The 20,512-nt window shown below is 45.4% G+C and overlaps 1 long non-coding RNA gene across 4 annotated transcripts in view; it reads left to right on the forward strand.

The window, feature by feature from the left end:
* Positions 1-20,512, forward strand: part of LOC137856806 (uncharacterized) — a 123,901-nt gene that overhangs the window by 16,627 nt on the left and 86,762 nt on the right. The window lies entirely within an intron of this gene.

Below are 20,512 nucleotides of genomic sequence, written 5' to 3' on the forward strand. Positions count from 1 at the left end.
GGCATGACTGTATGATGCCTTACTTCTCACTAAATCCACCAGCAGATGAGTTTCCTGAACCAGTAAATTAATGAGTGCCTGTTCTTATAGGTGCTACAACCACGTCTGGTTTCAGTGAGGCTTGAAGGCCCAGCTGAGGTCAGGCCCTGTTTCCAGCAAGGTGCTGAACACACACAGCCCTGTGACAGCAGGCTGGGGCTTCAGAAAAGAGGGAGTTATCACAAGTTGTTCAGTACATCAGTGCTGGGGCCATGAAAGGCAGAATGCAGTTGTCCCCAGATGCCTCAGTGTCCTCTGCACACCCACATTGCCTCCTCTGCCCAACTTGAACAGATACAGATGTTCCAGTTTTTCTAAAACCTTCAAGATTTTCTTATGTATTTAAGGTCAGCATATACTGACAGCAGTTGAAGGCAATCCTTTGGCCATTTGGGCTACACAAAGTTATCTGGGGGGTGTTGTTCCTTCCTGTGAAAGCACCCTCACAATCTCTTTGTCCTTTGCAAGATGTCTGGTCTGGTTGACACACTCAAAGGAAAACTTTGGGTTGGGGAGATGTTCCTGTGCTGGGGAGGTGAAGTAGAAGATGTCATCTGACAAGAGGAGAGAGCTAATTTTGGAGAGCCATGGTCTCCCCATGTGCTCAGGGGCCTGTGGAGCTCCCCCAGACCAGCCCGTTGGGGTGTGGGGACAGGCTGTGGTGTGGAGACACCCAGTCACTGGGACTTCTGGCTGCAGAGCCCCCAGGAGCAGAACTGAACAACTGTGCATGTCTGCATGTGCATCCATTTTAGTCTTACATGTGTTTCCCAGCTTCAGAGTGTTCCTGCCCTTTTCTCAGCACAATATTTAAAGGCAGTAAAGGGGAGCTCCCAATTCTCCATCTCTACAGGCTCCTCCCTCCAAAACCTGCTCATACCCTCTCTTGCTCCTGAGAAATTGCTGCAGAGGAGACTTTCCTTCTCTCTATATATATTTTCCTTTTGCAATAGGAACAGTCCCTCATTGTTGGGTTTTAAAATAACCCTCTTCTGATGAAGTCAGCCTCCTGCATGCAGCACTGGTCGGTCTCTGCACCAGTGATCTGTGCTAAGGAAGCGATGCGTGTCCCACCGCCTGTTGCTTTTCCTCTGTTTCCCAGGAGCTGTGGTCCATAGGGCAATGGATTGGAAAGGTCTGGCTCAGAGGCCATTGAATGGTGTGCAGTCCACAAACAGGAGGATTTTGGACCAAGTCTTAAGGGAAAAGGCTCGGGAGGGCTTTGGAGGAAGAGCCTCCTGCCAAGGAGAGCAGCAGTAGCCCGAAGCCGGGGCTGTCCCTGAGCTCTTTGTTCCTCTGGGTGGTCGGCACAAAGAGGCTTCAGCATTGAGGAGCTGGCACAAAACCAAGGAGTGGCAAAATGCAGTTAGTTCCCCTGCTTTTGTCCAAGGAATGTCTGGCTGCCAAGGGAAGTTTCCGCATCCTGCTGCCTGGGTTAGATGGGGCTTAGCTAGTGTTTGCGAGTCCTCCGGCTGCAGGCTGGGAGGTTTGCTCCTTCCTTTGTACCCAGATGGAGAAGGCAACAGTCAAGTGTTTTCAGTTTTCTGGCTGATTCATGCTTAATACAAAGCTGGCTGCATGGGCCAGTGTCTTAATATGGGTGTTCTGGGCATTTGCTTTGCTTCTTCAGGGGCTCAACTTGCTCTGGAAACCGGGTGCTGTGGGTGGGAGGGTGTCCTCCAGGAAATGCCTTGCCCTTGGGGCTGGGGCTGTGTGAGCTGCCTTGCTTGGGAAACAAATGTAGTGTGGGGAAACAACCAAGGACTGATGTTGCTGAAGACACAAAAGACAACCTTCTCCCTTGTTGTGCTTTGGCTTGAAAGATTTGTGAAGGTGATCTGTAAATAACCTTTATATTAGGTGAGAGGAGGTCTTTAGCCCAGATCCTTTTCTTGTGGTGAAAAGGCAGTTTTGCCCATGTGCATGGTGCAGTATTGGGACAAACCATAGCACAGGCTTTGTAAAAGGGAGCTATGGAAAAATCTGGAGACACATGAGATCTAATGGCAGTGTTAGTGGGGAATTACTGTCATGTGGAGAAACTTCACGCTGATTGGTGCAATTAGCTGTTACCAAGATGGTGTTTAAGCTGTAAAAAGCATCCATGATAGTGCAATGGGCAGAGGATTGTGAGGATGGAAGCAGGCTGTCATTAAAATGAAGATGAAATTATAGGATGTGCTTTAATTCAAGTTCATACAGTGACAGTGTGAAGAGAAAGTTTCCTACTTGGGGAAAGTTTGGGGCTTTTCGTCTTTGTTTATTTTTCCAGTAAGCCAGAGTTTCTGGTGTGAATCTGTGTGTTGAAGACTATAGCCTGAGGGCTGTCTTCTACAAATACCTTTCTGGCAGTGCAGACAGGGCTTGGGTCCATTAGAACAGAAGTTGCAGGCAGCAATCGTACTGGATCAGCCCAACATAGGACAAGCATACTTAATCTTAGATGTGTGCGTAATATGGAATTAAGTGAAAACCTGCCATTTGTTTGTCAAGAGCATCTTCTAGTCCGGGGAACGCTCTGCTCAGTGGCCATGTTTCATGTGGAAGAGGAACCAGACAAGCCACAGCACATGCAGAGAAACTCTGAAACGTGTTGTTTGGTATAAAAAGCATGCAAGACTTTTTTTTCCATTTTCTAGAGAGAATTAACATAATAGAGCTGTCACCTTTCATCAGTCAAATTTGGTGGCAGCTAAGCTCAGGGATAGTAGCAGAGAGATGGGCATAGGAAAGGTGTGAAGAATGCTGGAATTTGCTTTGCAGGGAGGAAGGGATTTTTTCTGTGCATCTGGAGGAGTGAAGGGCTGTTCTTCTGGGCTTACTTCTGCCAGAGATCCTGACAGATTTTGGGCTGGACTGAGGCGCTGGGGTGGGCACAGGGAGTAGCTGGGTGTGCAGCAGAAGTTGCTGCCAAAGGAAATGGAACTTTTTTTTTTTTTGGAAAGATTTTCAGGGTTATTTAGAGGTAGGTTTAAAATGTTTTCCCTGCACTGAGGGATGCCTCTTCCCAGAGGATATGCTCAGCTACCGAGTAGGAGGGACACATCCCTGCTGGAGCTGGCACTGCAGTACATCCCAACCCTGCCAGAGCTGCCACTACTCAGCAATCCAAGGGGCACTGCAAGACAGAATTTGATACCTTATGTATTTAATATCCTATATAAAATATTACATTCTCTATAGTGGGAATTCTGTGCAAGTATGTATAGGTACAGTGTCTATTGCACTTAGCTTTGCTCTTACTTGTTGCAGACTCATAATTTTGCAGGGTACTGTATGTTCTGCTCCTGCTAACTTAAGTCTTGGCCTTACCTGCAATTTGTCACCTCCTGGGCACAGCCAGCTGCTGTGAGGTCTCACAAGGAACCATACAAGCAAGAGATGCTCAGCAGCTCACCAGGGAGACCTTGTCCCCAGGGCCTGGCCATGGTAAGTCCTGGCAGCCCCAGCAGAGCATTTGGAGGGGTCATGCAGGGATTTTTGGACACCAGCCCTGCCCTACTTGCCCCTGCGGAGCTGGTGGCACCAGAGCTGCTTCTCTGAGATATGCTTCTCTGGGGCAGGTTTTGTTATCTGTGCCTTGGCATCAGAGCTTGCCACAGGCACAAACCTGCGGCCCTCCAAATTGTTGCCCCCAAGGTTTTCAGCTGCGCTTGGCAGTGTGGAAGCTGCCTGCAGTTCTCAGGATGTGTCAAGCGTCTTTTTGTCTCGTTACAAGAGCCTCTCTTACCCAGACAGCAGAGCTGGGCAACATCAGAAGAGCACGAGGCTGACTAGAATTAACAAGAAGGTGAGGAGAGCAAAGCTCTGTTTTCTTCCTTAATTTTTTTTTGGAGAGATGTCTGAAATGTTGTCCCAGTGCTGCAATGAAGGATGTAATTAACAAGGGGTGAGCTCAGCTTGGCATCTGTCAATGCCTTGAGAAGAAGGAGCTGTGAACAATCCTGTTAAAGCTGCACATCTGTGAATAGGAGCTAATGCAGAGTGCTGGATCTGCCCACTTGTGGATGCCAGAGGTTTCTGTCATCCCTGGGCCACATTCTGATATTGCCCCTGCCCTGACTGCCTCCCCCCCCCCCCAAAAAAAAAAAAAAATTAGGCTGAGTCTTGGCATTTTCCAAAGGAGGTTGGATTAGAATGATTGAATTAGAATAAGACCTGGGGCTCTGAGCATGTTTTATTTCCTTTCCCAGGCTTAAAAAAGAAGAGAGGCAGGAGATAAGGTTTTGGTATGGGGGTGGCTGGATGGGGTAGTCTCCTCAGTGCAGATGTGACAGTACCTATCTCTGCCTCTACCCTTTTTTCCTCTTGAATCATGCATAGCATCTTAAAATCTCTGCAGGTTGCTTGGGTCAGGGTCTGGCTTCATGCAGCTGATGTCCATGCACAATTGCATAGTGCCTAGCAGATTTGGGCTGGTGCTCTTGGGCCCCCACGGTGGATGTCTGAGGTGTCCTTCTTCGGTGTATGGACTGTCACTTACCCAGTGCTTGGGTAAAACAGGTGGCCCTGACTTTTTTCCTGTTCTCTGATCAGTCCCTCATCCAGGATAAAAACAAGCAGGTGCATCCATCTCTCTTCCCGCAGTAGGCTTCTGTCAGCAAAGCAGGGAGCAGTGTAATAACCAAACTTCCCAGCTCAAAACCAGCCAGTTTTGACCAAGTTCTAGCTTGGCACTCCCTTTCTGAGCAAGAAAATGTCATGGCTGGGAAACTGTTCAAGCCAACCACCTCTTAAACAGGGGGCAGCTCCCGAATCTGAAATTGCAGCTGGGAATTTCCTTAGTGGAAAATCTTGCTTTAGTGATGAATGTAAAACACGGAGATCTGCTTATCTGAAGTATGTCACCATCCTGTCCTTCTACCCCCTGCATCTCCAGTTGTGATAACCGGTCTCTGGAGCATGTTGTGCTCAGGGTGACCTTGGGAAAAGCAGCATTGTGACCTTAGTGCCATGCCCAGAACAGCTCTGTGCCTGCCAACATAACCCAGGCTCTGCCACGCAGACCAGGTGTTGCTTCTTGGTAGACCTGGCAATTGGCTTGAAACCTCCTGTTCTGTTTGAGTTTCAATCTGGCACAGAATGTTCTTTTTTAATATTATTTCTCTTCCTGATTTCTAAATGGATAGTGTGTTTCAGTTATGTTTTGACAGGTAGGTGTTTTTATATGCTGTATATTTGCAAGGACTGGCTTTCTTACTGATTGGGCTTATCCTGCTGTCGTCTTACCAGAGTTACTACAGGCCTGCTGTATTTTTTTTCTTGGTGGTTGCATAAGAAAAATGTTATTCAGGACAGGACACTGGCAGAACATGTGACATGATTTATGAGGTTAAGGTGAAGCGTTTGATGATCTCTTAGCTATTTAACCTGAAAAAGATGTCAAGCCTGTCCTCCTACCACTGCACATGACATGTATGAGAAACTGGGGAAAAATGGCTGTAGATCCGCTCTTCTACAGACAGCTAATGTACATAAAAAGGATTTTTTTATTATGTATTTGCATAAATAAAGGAGAGAGAGCATTGCTGGTAGGTAGTACCTGGCTGGCATTTACATCTGTCAAGCCTAAATGAGAGCTGGGTGTTTATGAAGTGGAATGATTTAACATGCCAGTCTTCTCTCAGCTGTCATCTATTTCAGGAATTTCAAATCTTTCTAAATTAAGCTTATTTCTCTTTCTTGCCTGGCTCCAGAGTGGGGGAAAACTTTACTGGAATAAACAAATAATTAATTTTACTAAAATCACCCTGGCTGGGGGGGGGGGGGGAGGGGGGGAAGGCCAGGGCAGAGCAGAACGACTACTCTAACTCAATAAAATATCCACATGGACAAGTGGAAGAAGGAATAAGAGGGAGGCTGAACACAGTTACCCAGCACCCCAGATGTGCAGCGCAAACACAACTTTCACAGTGAGGGATGGCTGGCGGTCAGCTCCGCATATCAGGGTGAGAGCAATTGCTCAGCCTGCTGGGAAGCCTCATTGCTCAGGTGATGGAGCAAGTGCCCTGTGTTCATTCTGCAGCCTTGCTGTGAGTTGGGAAACCAGGTCCTGGTGTCAGGCTTGGACAGGGAGGCTGGCAATCCCTCTTTCCTAAGCCTGAAAATTTTCTTGTAGTGTCTGCTGCTGTGTGGTAGAAGCCAGGGTGAGTGCTGCCCTTACATGTGGTTGCTCCTTCCTCAGGAGGGAACTGAAACTCCCAGCTGGAAGCATCTCATGGTTAGTCCAGATTTTGTTCTCCTGACATCTAGCTCTTTCCAGTTCCCACTGCTCCTCACTTGTTCTCTCCTTGCCTCCCTTGTTCTGGGTCAGATCTTCCCCCAAGCCACACCTGACCACTGCTGGTGCAGGCTTTTCCTCCAGGGAAGCTGGATGCACCTGGTAAAATAAATCCTGCTGTAAAATAAATCCTGCTGTGCACAGTGATCATTAAGCAGCAATTAGCATGCCCAGATCTTTGTGCTGGTGCAATACTAGGAAACCCGAGAGCGTGCAATTCCCCTCGGTGGATTTACAGCAGCCACTTGGTGTGGGTGAGCCCAGGATGAGAGCGCTGCTGTTGGCTAACTGCACCTCCTCAGGGACCTTGACTTCTCCTGGAGGTCTTTCTCAATGCTAGACCTCTCCAATAAACTCTTAGTTTCTTGCCAGCTCACCTGTCTGGCTTCTTGCCAGCTGCTGAGCCATGAATCCCAGATGGGCGGTGAAGGACCCGGGCACCCAGTAAGGCTGGGGGGCTGCTCCGAAAGACCTTGATTCACACTTGCAGACTGTGATGTGCTTTTCAAAGGTTCAGGCCTTTGAAACAGCAGCAACAACGGATTTTAAACCTAGTTCAAGGGGTAGGTGAGAATGAAACAGTGCCAATTTTAATATGAAGCAGCTATGGTTTCATTGCTGCATGCCAGACGAGCAGCTGGAGAGTGCTGGGGAGCATGTTGGGCTTTGAAGTTTCCAAAATGCAGTCCTGGGGGATTCCAGTGTAACCAAAAATGTTTGAAGTGCTGGCCTGTGGCCAGAGCTTGGGATGAATGTTTCCGAGAACTGTTGTGTGGAGCTGGAGTGTATTTTTCCCATGTGGCCCACGGCAGGAGTAAGGTGGAGGTGCCATGGGCTTGTCTCACAGCACCTCCAATTTATAACCCTAGGGCAACAACAAAATGCAAGGGAGCAGATTTCAGGGCTTCACTCTAACTGAAGAGCTCATTTTTCCTGGAGAAGAGGTGTATCCGATAGTTCACATTCCTCGAGTGTAATGGGCTTGTTGATCCCTGGGTTTTATAAACTAGGAGAATGAGTGAGGTTTGAGTATTGTCTCCACTCTGCACATGTAAAAAGCCTTGCATAAAGCAATGATCTTAAGTGTCTGGAAAAGATAAAATATGGAATGTAATCCACTAGATTAATTGTATTTAACGTGTTTCTAATTCTGGTCTGAAAGGAGTTCAGTGTCACAGCAGAAGGAAAATAACTGCTGTTTTGTCATTCTTAATATAAATTACTCACCTACTCATTAGATAAAATGAATTCTGGAGCTCAAAATATTAGCAGTGAAGAGACTGTCATCGATTGGTATTAGTGTGGCTTTAGTCAGCAGAGTTTGGCTGGACTTTGTCCGTGTGATTTATAGAGAAATCTTACAGCCTGTTGCTGCTCCATTCCTCCTTACCTGCCTTTGACTCTGTGTGCACATTGCTTGCTGAGCGCTCACTAGTCACTTAGAGGTCAAGAAAGGGGTTAAATAGCCTCATGGTAGAAAATAAGTCTCTCTGGCAATATCCTAATTAATCCCGTTATGAGGCTTTGATACTTAATTGCTGTAGGTGGGGCCTGACCTAAATGAAAGCCACCCCTTTGGCACGGTGCCTCCACTGTGCCACAACCCGGGTGACAGCACAGCAGATGCTCGGGATGGAGTTATGGGGTTTTGCCTTTGCACCATGCCACCAGCCACCACTACAGGTGGCAGCCTGCAAGAAGCAGCGTAGTGTGAAGCCTCCTTCCTGGATTTGTGGGCAATTTGAGTCCAGTGCTGCTGCTGTGCTGTGTTTGCTCACTGGAGCATCCCAGGCTTCAGGTGCGTGGCGTGCTGCTACAGCCTGCTGCTGATAAAAGGCTTTAGATTAAAAGCCTTCATCACCTCCTGTTAATGCTTCACACCAACGGTGTTCTTAGAAGATTGTCTAGATGATAAAAATGAGTGACCTTCACATCCTAGAGTTTCAGAAGTGCCAGCTATGCCCTCCCATTAGATTGTTATTACTGGTTATAATGTCATGCGATAAATTAAGGTTAGGTGTAACACCGTGACAGAGCTATCCGTTCTCCCTGTATCACCAGGAGCATGTTTCTCTTTGTGCTGGCCGAGTGACAGTTCACACCTTCACAGTTTCCTGCACTTCACCCTGAATTTTGCTCTTCAGCACTTTTTTCAGCTGGGTAGAGTGCTTCATCCTCCAAAACAGCTTCAATTTTCCTGATAAAAGCAGCTCCTAGCCTCATGCAGAGGGTGCTTCTGGCCCATCAGCCAGCTGTAGAGCCTTTTCCCTTAATCCCCCAAAATAGGGGAGAAGTCTCTAGACATGTCTGGGGGGAGGGAATGAGACAAACCCAAAGGAACTAGAGTAGTGCTTTTGTGTTTCAAAGGGCCCTTGCATGCTGAACAGGAACCTCTTGATTTTTCAAGGCTCTGCATGCACTTGAATTGGCTGCTGCTGATGCCTCTGGCTGAGGATTTAGCACTGGAACATGCGACCTCATCTCACTGTGCACAACACAGCAGGGAGGGACGGTGCTGGGTTCAAGAGCTGCTCTGAAGCATTAATGAAACACCTCAGCACTGAGCAGGGCTTGTGCGCCAGGAAAGTTTTGCAAAGCCCATTTTGCTGCTCACAGTATGGGCATGGTTTGAAAGAGCCACCTGTGTTTCTGTCCTGGGCAATCATTAACTTTTCCTTCCCTGGCTGTGCCTTACAGGGTTGAGTACTTCTCTTGCAATTTGCTCCTCTGGGAGAGGCTGCTTCTGTCCTCCCTGCCTTGGCTGGGTGCTGCAGCGAGTGATGGTGACTGCTGGTAATGGTTGTGCCCAGGTGGCTCACCTGGACTGCTGCATCTGAAGCCCTTCAGGCTTTTCCAGGCACACATCAGATTCTGCTTTGAGTGGCTTCAAAGCAGCCATGAGCTGTATGTTTTTGGTCAGCTCAGGGTGTGCTCAGTATTGCTGTGAAAGCTCTTAGCACTAAGGGCAGTCTCGGTTTTCTTCTTTTGACATCAATTTTAGGTTGAAATCAGTAAGGCTTCTCCCCTAGCTCCAAGAATAACTTCCTACATGGCAGTAGCAGGAATAAATCCCTGTGCTAGGTCCAGCTGGCAATTCACAGCCCAAGATTTGCTTTGGACACCTTCAGCAGAGGGTTAATTCTGTAATTCTTACTCCAAGCCATCTGAACCCTTGGACACAATGAAAAATGAGACAACTACATAGCATCTTCTTACCTCTCCAGGTACAAGATGGTTTAGACACAAGAAAGATGCATGTGTGGACACTTGGAGAAGTAATACTCACATGGTGAAAATCCTCCCAGAAGTGGGTTTTCAGTCAAAAGGTTTGATTCTTCCACTCCTACTCAATAGATTAACACTGCATTAGTGCAGACCCTACAGACCAGGGGAGAGGAAACTGCTGTGGGATCTCTCATGAGGTAAGGCAGACAGGGTTTGGTCCATCTTCTGGATCCCGTCTCTCCTCTGGGCTTTGTGGGCTCATATTTCTGTCCACATTTATGACCAACTTCTTATGGGTTTTCTCAATGATTTCTGGAGCTCTTTCTAATCAATACATGGCAGCAGGTCCCTCACTGGAGGGCATGTTCTGCTGTGATATTATCCTGCTATTCATTCTGCTCTCAGTTTATAACTCTCCTTAATACTTAAATGGGCTTCATGAGGTTCTTGCCACAGTTCTTGCACCCTATTTAGCCAGATAATCTATAACTCAATGACTTCTAAATCCACTTCACAAGTTGTTTTACTCATTATGGATGAGTTGTAGTGCGACCTGCATCACAAGTAGGTATTCTCATCTGGAGGGCTGTGCTGAGACCCAACGTGAGAAGCAAATGTATTAAAACCCCAAAATGCCCTGTACCATACAAAATGAGCTCTGACTAGTGTTGTATTTCTTCTTATTGTTTATATTCACCAGTCTTTCAATGGAAACGTGCTGCACACCCCATCAGTGGTTATTTGCTCAGCCACAACGCCTTGTACAGCTCCTACTGGTGTTCTGCTGGCACTTTTAGCAGGGTTGATAACATGTCTCTGCCATCAGCCCTGTGAGCCTGACTCACAGGAGTGGCTCAATTTTGGTTAGGCATTAGAATGGGTCCTCCAGGGAGGTGGAGGAGTCACTGTCCCTGGGGGTGTTCAAGGAAAGGTTGGATGTGGTGCTTAAGGACATGGTTTAGTGGGTGGCATTGGTGGTAGGGTGGTGGTTGGACCAGATGATCCTGGAGGCCTTTTCTAACCTCAGTGGTTCTGTGTTCCTATGAATCCAGCTGCATCCAGGGTCCTGAAGCCCCAGAAGAGCCAACAGCCTGTGCTCAGTGCCAGGTCCATGTCTGGTCTCACTGACTGCAGCAGCACAAGGCTTGCAGGCTGCTTTGTCAAAGTTGGAGGCATAGCTCAGTGTTGTATGGCTGAAGGATTCGAGGAACAAGGATTCAGACAAGTCTCTGCATCTTTAGGGGCTTAATTATTCCTGCAATCAGCTTCATCTGTCCAAGAGCTTTGTCTGGTAGGATTTTAGCAACTTTTTAATCTCAAATCCTGGCTGATTGAGTTAAAGCCAGCTTCATGACTGCTTCACTCCAAAAACATTGTGTGTCTGACAACCCTGCATAGATGTCGCTCTTGAGATTTTATTTTTTAACTCTTATTTTTTTTTCCTTCCCCACCATGGAGTAGTAGCTTAAGAAGGGATTTGAAAAAAGGAAATATGGAGCTTGGATGAGAGTCCCTACCCTGTTCTGACAGTGAATGCAGAAGAAATATTAGAACTTGGCAATATTCCTTTGCTTGTAAAATTTGATAGATTTAGATTTGACTGGTTTGCCTTGGATTGAGTGGGAATGTTATTAGTGCATGAAATTCAATGAGCTCTAATGCTATTTAAAAAGCCCTAATGAGAAGGGTGCTTTTGTGTCAAATTCTATTGTTTTTTTTTTTTTTCTTCCTTTTCTGCTTTCTCTATCTGAAGAGCTCTAAAAATATTTTTTACAGCTACGAAGGGAAATAGACTTTTGTCTGAAGGACCTGGAGGAGGGGGAGAGTCTGGGGGAAGAAGAGTGAATTGATCTGGTTGGTAGCTTTACTGTATTCATGTGTTCTCCTGTGAACCATTAAATTGGGGAGTTCACTTGGGTTACAGCTGGTGCTAATTGTGATCGGAGTTTACTGACTGTCCTCCTTGTCTTTCCAATCAAGATTCATTGTCTTTCCTGTCTGTAGATGTTTTTGTGTGACTTACAGGAAAGTATCAGCTTAACGGACAAAGAATTGAGATATCAGGTTTTACAGTCCTAAACTTTTTTTTTTGAGGGGGGAAAAATGATCTTATTTTTAATACTCCTATCCATAAGATTTAAGAAAGAATAGTACACTTTTTTGGGTGCTACACAGTTTTTTACAAAACTATCATTTAGTGTAAGAAAAGCATTATATTAAAAAAAACATGAGGTAGGAAAAAGATGAATGCAATGTTTTTTCTCTGAATAAAAATAGTTGTTGAACCAAACAGAAGCATCCAGTTTTGAATCGGCTTGCTGTTAAATCAGGTCTGTCTATGCCTTACAAGTGCTGTCTGCTGCACAAACCTGGCCCACTGACTGCTATTTCTGTTTTGACTGGGCTTTGTGGTGTGTCATGAAGGTCCTCCCTACAGAGGCATCATAAGACATGTATTCCAGGTATGAAGCCCAGCCCACCACAAAAAGGGTAAGAGTAATGCGCTCACAAACACCCCCTTGCAGTAGACACTGACGACTGTCACTTGAGTCATTTGCTGCCAAATAGCCTTCGAGCAAGCTGTTCCTAACGACACATTAAAATAAGATCTTCCATGGTTTAAATAATCTTTGAACTCAAATTCTGAGAAGGTCTTTATCTTAGCTTTTTCTCCAGATTGGAGAGAAAAACAGTGAAAGTTCAGAATTTACTGTGGAATATAAAGTCTGATTTCTTTGTTTTGATACTATGCATACAACCAAAATTGATCAAAAACTGCTGCTTCACATTTGTATTTTATGCCTTGAAATATTTCAGCTCCAAAAGCTTGACAGATCTCTACACAGCCTCAGGACAAGGAACCCCAAATATACCATTTCCTTCTTCCTCACCAACATCTTAAAACAAAGTCCGTATTTTATGTCAACAGACAGACCAGCCTTTCTCTAGCTGCAATAAATCTGATGACAATTTACGTTATATGAAGTCTTATGTAATGCACACTTTGTCTCCTGGGTAGAATTTCCTTTGACTTTTGACTTAGCTGGAAATACAAACAACTACTCCTGCAGGAGGGTGTAAGCTGCCCCCTTTTGCAAGTATTTTCATTTTGTGTTTACCCATCTTGCTTCTGCTGCACTGCATGGATGGGAGATGACACTTGTTTTCAAAATTCCTATATCAGCCAAAAGCTGGGTTTTAAGGTGGATTTTGCTAGACAGATCTGTTGTTCAGATCAGGCTTCTGGGCAATTCAGATAGGAAGTAGTGGAATAATTGTTCGTGCCTTCACAAAAGTCAGCTCTGGGCTGAGTCCCAGAACAAGGAGATGAACTACACTTACTAGGTACTGAAAACTGGCTGCCCATCATGGCCACCTTGGCCCTGAAGATGTTTGCTCAGCTGAACCTTTCCTAGAAGGAAAAAACAAAACAAAAACCTCACTCATGAAGTCATAAGGTCTGCCTTGTACAGAACCCAGTCATGTCACTGATGGGGCCAGCCTGGCAAAATGCTGGCAATTGTCCTCTCCTGTTGTCTCCAGAAGAAATGCTGCAAGCTCAACATCTTGCAGGATGCCACTGTTTTAAGATCTCCACTGACATTGCTCATGGCATCGTGTAGAACGTCAGAAATCAGCAAATAATTATTACTACTTATGTTCAATAGTGGTTTCAAATCTGTTGCTTATTTTCCATTTTCCATTCTACTCTGGTTGTCCAAAGCAAAAGTCCTAAAACACTTTGCATGGGCTAGGAAGCTCTTGCAGTATAGCGTCTTCTCTCTGGAAAGGATAAAGTCCCATAGATCGTGTACAAGAACCTCATGTTTGCAATCAGTTAGTCCAGGCTACAGACCTAAGAGTGAAAAAAAATCAGTGCAGTCTATGGATGCCTCATCCCCAGAATTAATTGTTCAGATTTTCATCATTATCTCTTGGCTCTTTTGCAGATATTTTTTTCCAAGTTCATTTAAGAGAAAGCTAAAAAAAAAAAGCTTTCATCACAGTATCAAACATATTTCTGTATACATTAGAAACAAAACAACCCCCGAACCCCCTCTATACAATTCAATGATCTATTATTGTTCTATGAACTGTGATATCTGCATATTCACACAAGGTTTCATGCCCTGGTTGTTCTCCGGGGACTTTACCACTGTTATGTTGCTGGCACAGTCATTTTTCTGGGGTAACTGGTACACAAGGGCAGTGCTATATTAAGTGCAACATATGCTAGAAATCAGAAATGGAAATGCCTCATCATTGCAGTAAGAGCACTAAGCCAAGGCTTAGTTAGCAGCTGGGACACAATATAAAAATAGTAAACCTGGGTGAGAAGGGCTCGGTGGAGAAAAACACAATAAAAGAAGCAGGAACTTCTAATTTTCATTTACAGAACTGACTGGGGAAAACATTCTCACACAGTTTTTCCTTCAGCATACAAACAATGGACCCCAAAACAAGTCTGTTGAAATTGTCAGAGAAAAATCTCAAGGGTTTTGACTGAATGCTCTCGTTCTCATCTGAAGTGGTTGTTCTTTTTTTTTTTTTCAGTTAAAAATGGAAACTTTCAAAGAAAGAAGATGCTTCTTTTTAATATCTTCCTTTCATCAAAAAACTCAAGTACAAGCAGAAAGGAGAAAACTTCTGTGATAAAACTTCTGCACATTTTCAAATGTCATTTATTTACACAGTTATTTGTACAGCATATTACTGTTTTTTATTTTTATTTTTGGCTGGGAGAAAAGGGTAAATATATTCCAGAAGTGCATCTTGTTATAAATCTTCCTGTCACATCACAGGAAAAGATCTTCAATGGCTCTGAAATAACTGTAGACAGTCAGGGAACCTTGAGATGAGATAAAACCGCATTGCCATCAGAGTGGATGTAGAGCAGGGTAGCGATGGTTCATGCCTCAGAAAGGCTCTGGGGTGGTGCAGACATGGCTTTAGGCTCCTTTTTGTCCCTCAGCAGAATGCTATGGGCTGTGTTGCTCTGTGCCTGGGCCTGTTGATGGTTGGGATGGTTGCTCTGATGCTTGTGGTCAGTCAGAAAGAAGCTAGCTCAAAAAGCAGTTGTAGGCCAAACCTGGCCAGTGGTGGTGACTCTTTGGTTTGTGGTAGCCAGTGTAGCAATCTTTCTGAGCTTCTGACCTTAAATCCTTGAAAGAGCAAAGATTAGCCCTTTGGGACTGCATGGAGTAGGCTGCACATTGGCAAAGCTGAAGGTATCTAGGAGGGAGCAGCCGGAGGGACTCGTTGATCACAGAGCCTGGGAAAATGAAGTCTTTGGGTTGGGAAGAAATTTTTCTGTTCAAGGGAGGGGTTTGTGGTCAGAGGGAGCAGAATGGCCATCTGTGAACAGCTGAGCTGTCTGCTGGTTGTAGGACTGGCCCTAACTGAACTTTGTGTCCCCATATGCAGCCGGTTGGCAATGCCTGGGGTTTGGCACCCTGAGCACTGCTATAGGGTCTCAGGCTGCCTCTGTTCAGCTAGTCAGGAGTTCAACAGTGAACTCTTCTGTTCAGTTTAATGTTATGACATGCAACTCTTCAGGATAAGGTGCTACAAAAAGCTGGCAAGCCATGGAACTGTGGGCTAACCAGAAATAGGGTCAATATGGGCAATTTCTCTTAAGACTACTCGGCATCTTTCTTGGAAAGCTGGCTTTAAGAATGGCTTAACAAAAAATGTTATTGAAACTGTTGGTAATAGTAATTGTTATACCTTTAATAAACCTTTAAATAATAATTAAAAGGTGTTTTTTTGATTGACTTTTAAGTGGCCCTTGTGCCCCTATTCTGTGCTCCTCAGATGTGCCTCCTCCTTTTTGATCATATTTCAGTTCTCTCACTTACCTTTTCCTGGATACGTTATGGGAAAATAGACATGTGAGGACTGGGCACCATAGAAAAGAGAATCCAAGAAAGGAACTACAGTTCCTTTAACTATGGTATGCCAAAATATTTTTTTTCTTTAAAGTTTTAGGGTAAAGAAAAAAAATATTTCCAGTAAAGATTTAATGAATGTTGGGGTGGTAGCTGCTGCTAACATTTTGCACTTGAATTGTTGTATTTTCTCCCACTTTAGCAGTTCTCTGTGGCATTGCTGTGTAGGAGAATATATCATGATTAGTAAACAAACACTGAAATCTGAATTTAGAGTTGTGTCAGGAGATGCCGGTGTTTTGTTATCGGCATATTTGGCTGTTTGTTCATTCTGAATACTGTCTGATCAACAGGTGCAACGTTTCTGACAGATATGGAAGTGCTGTTTCATTCAGGCATCACTCTGTAGACTGAGACTTGGTTGTTATGGCTGTTTTTGTTGTGCAAGCTGAAGATCTTTAGGCTCATGATATCATTCAGTTTCCTTTCTATCCTTGTGTCTTCAGCATTCACCCTGTCTTCACAGCAGTACTGGTTCTTCCACTACGTATTTCACAAAAAAATCTGTACACTTGCTGGATTTGACCACAGTCACGCATGGACAGTGTTGGCCAGGCCCCCACCAGCCCTATCAATGTTGCTGTAAGAAACCTGGCTTTCACCAGATGTACAGTAGGAGTTTTTTCTTTATGCAAACTGGAAAAGCTGCCTTGACAGATTGCTTGTCACAACTGACTTCACCTTCTAGGTGGCACCTGCAGTCCAGATGCCTGACCTGAAACCAGGTCTGCCCCAGGTGTCACACAGGGCCAGTAATGTTAGAAAGGCTGGAAGAACAGGAGATTCCTCATGCTACCCACATGTTCTCTCAGCCTCCTCCCACTCCCTGGAAGCTGGGGACTGGTGCAGCACAGGCTTCTGTTCATGGAGTGTCTGTCATAGGTGTGCACTGGTCACAACAGCTTGGCGTTTTTAATATGTCGTATTGCTGTAGGTATCATATAAAGTGTGTCTTGAGAAAGCACTTGAGGGAGCAGGGAATAATAGCTTTGTGAATTAGTTCAAGGACACACTAAGAAAACTTCCCTCCCTGGCATCATCCTGCAGTGTGGTACCAGCACAAAGACCAGGCAGTTCTGTGTCTTGCTCCATGCTGAATTTGCAGGCAGAAATGTTTCATCAGGCCAGCTCTGCTGGTCCTTTGAAAACACCAATGTGCAAGGGAGGAAACGAGGCACATGAAGACAGAACTATTGTAGTGAAGCTGTGACCTTACTAACCTCTGGCCCCCTATTCAGGCAAACAATAGTGTGACCAAATAAAACTACAGCCTTCTACAGTAGGAGAGTCAATACAATGTTGCTGAAGGATAACATATTAATTTCATTTACACAGCTAAGAAAATCCAGAATACAGCGGTTATAGTGAAAATGTCCTGCCCTCTAAGCTGACCTTTTAGGAAATTTCAACAGAGCTATATAACAAGCAAGAGAGACATAGTAGGCGCTCATCAAATTAGAAGAAGAAATTGCATGAAAATGGCATTTGGGAGAGCAAGCTAGAAAATTCTTAAATAATAGAGGTGGAAACACAATGAAAATAGCCCTATCAGAATATGTGACAGAATTTTTATAAAGCTTCACAAGGCTTCTGTGAATATAATATGCAAGCTGGGAATATTGGATTCAAATAATAAGAAGCTCCCAGTCAAGCCCCATCTCATTGCAAAGAGCTGTAGTGGCTTTAGGCAGATGCTAAGAGGTTGCAAGCAAGCGCTTAAGCAGTCTTATACAAGAGATAAACATGATGGATCCACATGCGGTAGAAGCACTTCTTAGGATAAAGAGAATCTCCCCAAAACCACAGTAGAGGCAAAGCTGAATGCTGTGATGGATTCATCTGAGGCTACTGTATGAACTGCAGCGTAAGGGGCCAATTAATTCAGAGGCTATATGGTGAGTAGATTATAGGATCAAGGGCTTCTTGCATTTGGAAATCAAATGCAAGGAGGTTACAGCGGAAGAGATGAGGAAACAGGGAAGATCCTTGGAGAGGTTAACCCGTGGGTGCTGGGTCCAGCTGCTCCCATGGCTGTACCCATGAATTTTCTGTGTGCTGAAGTGCTGCAGGTGCAGAAGTACCAAAAAGGTTCGGCAGAGCAGGGCCGATTCTCATCTTAGTTCTGCAGGTATGAGTTCACCCTGGCACTGTATGGCTGTACATCCAAAGTTAGGTCTGGATTGCTATGCTGGGCACAGCTCGCAGCGAGGAGGAGCTCACACTGCGTGCGGCTCTAAAAATATCTGTGTAGAGGCCCTGCCCGGTGTGTGTGCCTGCATACGCACTCCCTCATGCACTCCTGTGATGAATGAAGAGAAATGTATGCAGGCTGCCTCTCCCAGCCCCGTGTCTGATGTTTAGTTACACTTTTAGAGACCGACACCGTAAGTGATGCATTCTACTTTTTTCATAGAATATTTCCCCAAAATAAGATGGAAAGTTTAACCCCCCCCCTATTTTTTCCCCAGCCTTCTCAAATGATGTTTCTTTGTGCTGTAATTTAGGATCTGTATAAATATATTCTGCTGCAGAGGGTGATAATTACCACACCCACACAATTTTATAATACACACATCTAATTGTAGTTCAGTTATTTGTGGCAGGCAAGCACTGAAAATATACTTTTATTGTATGCCTCTAAGCAATGATAAAAAGTCTTTTTATTGCTACCTGAACGTATACTTTCAGGACTTTTTTATTTCATCTTAACTAATCTGCTTTTAGATTTTTCTTTGTGTGGCTTTCAAAATTCCCTTCCTGCAATTAAAAATATAGGTAATTAGTAGGGACACAAAAAGCCTCCCTGAGAACGTCTTGTCAGTGCGTCATGCTGTCCTGCAGAGATGCCCAAGCTGGATCCAAAAAAAGGTGAAAGACCTTCCCTTTGGTACAGAAGAAGGAAATTCAGATTTGTTATTTCTTGTTGGGTACCTTGAGGCCAGCCTGGTCAAGGCAGGACCTTTCTGTATGTCTTGAAGGCAATGTCCTCCACTTCTTTCTCTCCCAATAAGGCACCTGCCTTCTCCACAACTAACCCGTACTTTTGGGGGTGTTACCTGCACTGTCAAATAAACCAGTGTCCTGGTTTGCTCCCACCTTCATGTTCCTTTATTGCCAGTGCTCTACAAATGTTGCTCTGGTCTGGAAAAGTCCTTGGAGGAAATCAGCTATTTTCCTTTGGGTCTAAATCCAGGTATTGTTCTGGAGATATTTCACCCTTGGAGCTGTCCCCTCCAAGCAGTCTCTATGGTGTCCCTACAGGCTGTTTGCTCGTCTCCTCTGAGCTCCAGACCTGCAGTACCACCCTTTCCTTGACTGTTTCCTTTCCTGACTCCTTTGACTGGTACAGTTTGCTCTTGCATTGCTCCCCCAAGCCTGTATTTATCAGCTCTTGTTTCGGGATTTGCTGGATGGTGAAGTCTGAGCCTGAAACCCTCGCTTTCTCATGTAGCCTTAGCTCCCAGGATTTAGGATGTCTCAGAGGATTATGTGCAATACTATAGGCCTTTGCCATCTGAACCGACTGCAATTCCCTTGCTGCTGGCCTTCTGCAAGGCAGAAGAGTGCACCCAGCACAGCTGGAGTGAGCTCTGGGTCAGGTCACCAAGACTTCTGACTGTGTGGCTGTGGCCATTTTTAACCTGGGGGGGGGGGTGAAAAAAAAAAAAAAAAGAAAAAAAAAATCCTCTTGGGCGGAAAGCATAATTTAGCAATGTACTGCCTGAGTGAAGGAGAGACCCTGCCTGGCGGGGAGGAGACAGGAGCAAAGGGCTGTGACATGACAGAGCGAGATGTCCCAGGGGTGAGTTCCCCTGCGTAGTGTCCCCTGTGATGCTGCACTGAGGTTAAGCTGTTACAGTTTTGACTGTGGAAGGAAAAAGGAAAAAAAAAAAAGTTCAAAGGAAGAGTTTCAAAGTCGGGCTCATAGATGGGATTATGGCAGAAGGATTGGGGCCAGAGGGAGAAACGAAGTGCTGTGTGACAACCCATTCGGCTGCAGGAGAGCTGGGCAAGACCCCATGCGGACCTCTCCTTAGAAAGGATGCACTTGCAAAAAACCTCACCAGCAGGGTTTGAATGCACTCTGCTTCCTTTGAGAGGAAACAAAAGCATGTTCTTAAAGCCTCTGGCTGTGCAGAAATCCCCCACCATGGTACACAGAGGTCTCCACACAGAGGCATGGTGGTGGTGTGAGGATCCCGCTGTCCCCTGCACAGCACCTCTCCTGTGGCTGCAGCAGGGCCAGCACCAGCCTGCCAAGCCTCTAAGGGCACAGCTGCAGCCCAGATGCCTCCTGTCATGGCTCGCTGCCAGGAGGCAATTCAATTAATTTAATTGCCTAATTTGAGGGACTGGGTGAAGAAGCCCCTCAGACCCTGCCCCCCTCCAGCAGGCCCTCTCTGCCATCCTTGCTGGGCACCCAGGTGGACCAAAGTTCTCAGGCACCAAATGTGAATGTCTGAAGGTGGGCAACATGAGTACGCCACGATGGTCTAGGTTTCACCCTGGATTGCCCGTGTCTCCTGTCCCCCCTTTCTCCTCTTGCCCCTTTCTGCTCCCTCCCTGGGCCTCCAGCACAAATCTCAGTGTCAGCCCCTCCTGTCCCTTCACCTCCTTGGTCTTCCAACGCTTCCTGAAACCAACCTCCAAACCATCTCTACCTGTAGATCTGTTCTTCTGAGCCTGCTGCCTCCCAAGTCTTTCCACAATTACTCTCCTTATGAGTTTATAGTGGTGTTACTGAGGCCCAGCCCCAAGGACTTCCATCACAGAGTCTCAGAGCAAACTCCCAGAACATCAGCCTGACCCAGCAGCCCCCTCCATCTTTCCAATATGATGACAGTAATAACTTTGTTGATGGTCTAGCTGTCTTCATTGATTCATTTAGATTATTTTTAAATAATCTTGCTCAGCACCTTCTTAATGCCCTGTGTGATATCGATTAGAAAGTCTTGAAAACATTACTTCATTGTAGGTAAACAAATATGATAGAAGCACTGAAGAGAGATATGTCAGGTGT

This window comes from Anas acuta, chromosome 5 (assembly GCF_963932015.1).
Source record: "Anas acuta chromosome 5, bAnaAcu1.1, whole genome shotgun sequence".
Lineage (NCBI taxonomy): Eukaryota > Metazoa > Chordata > Aves > Anseriformes > Anatidae > Anas > Anas acuta.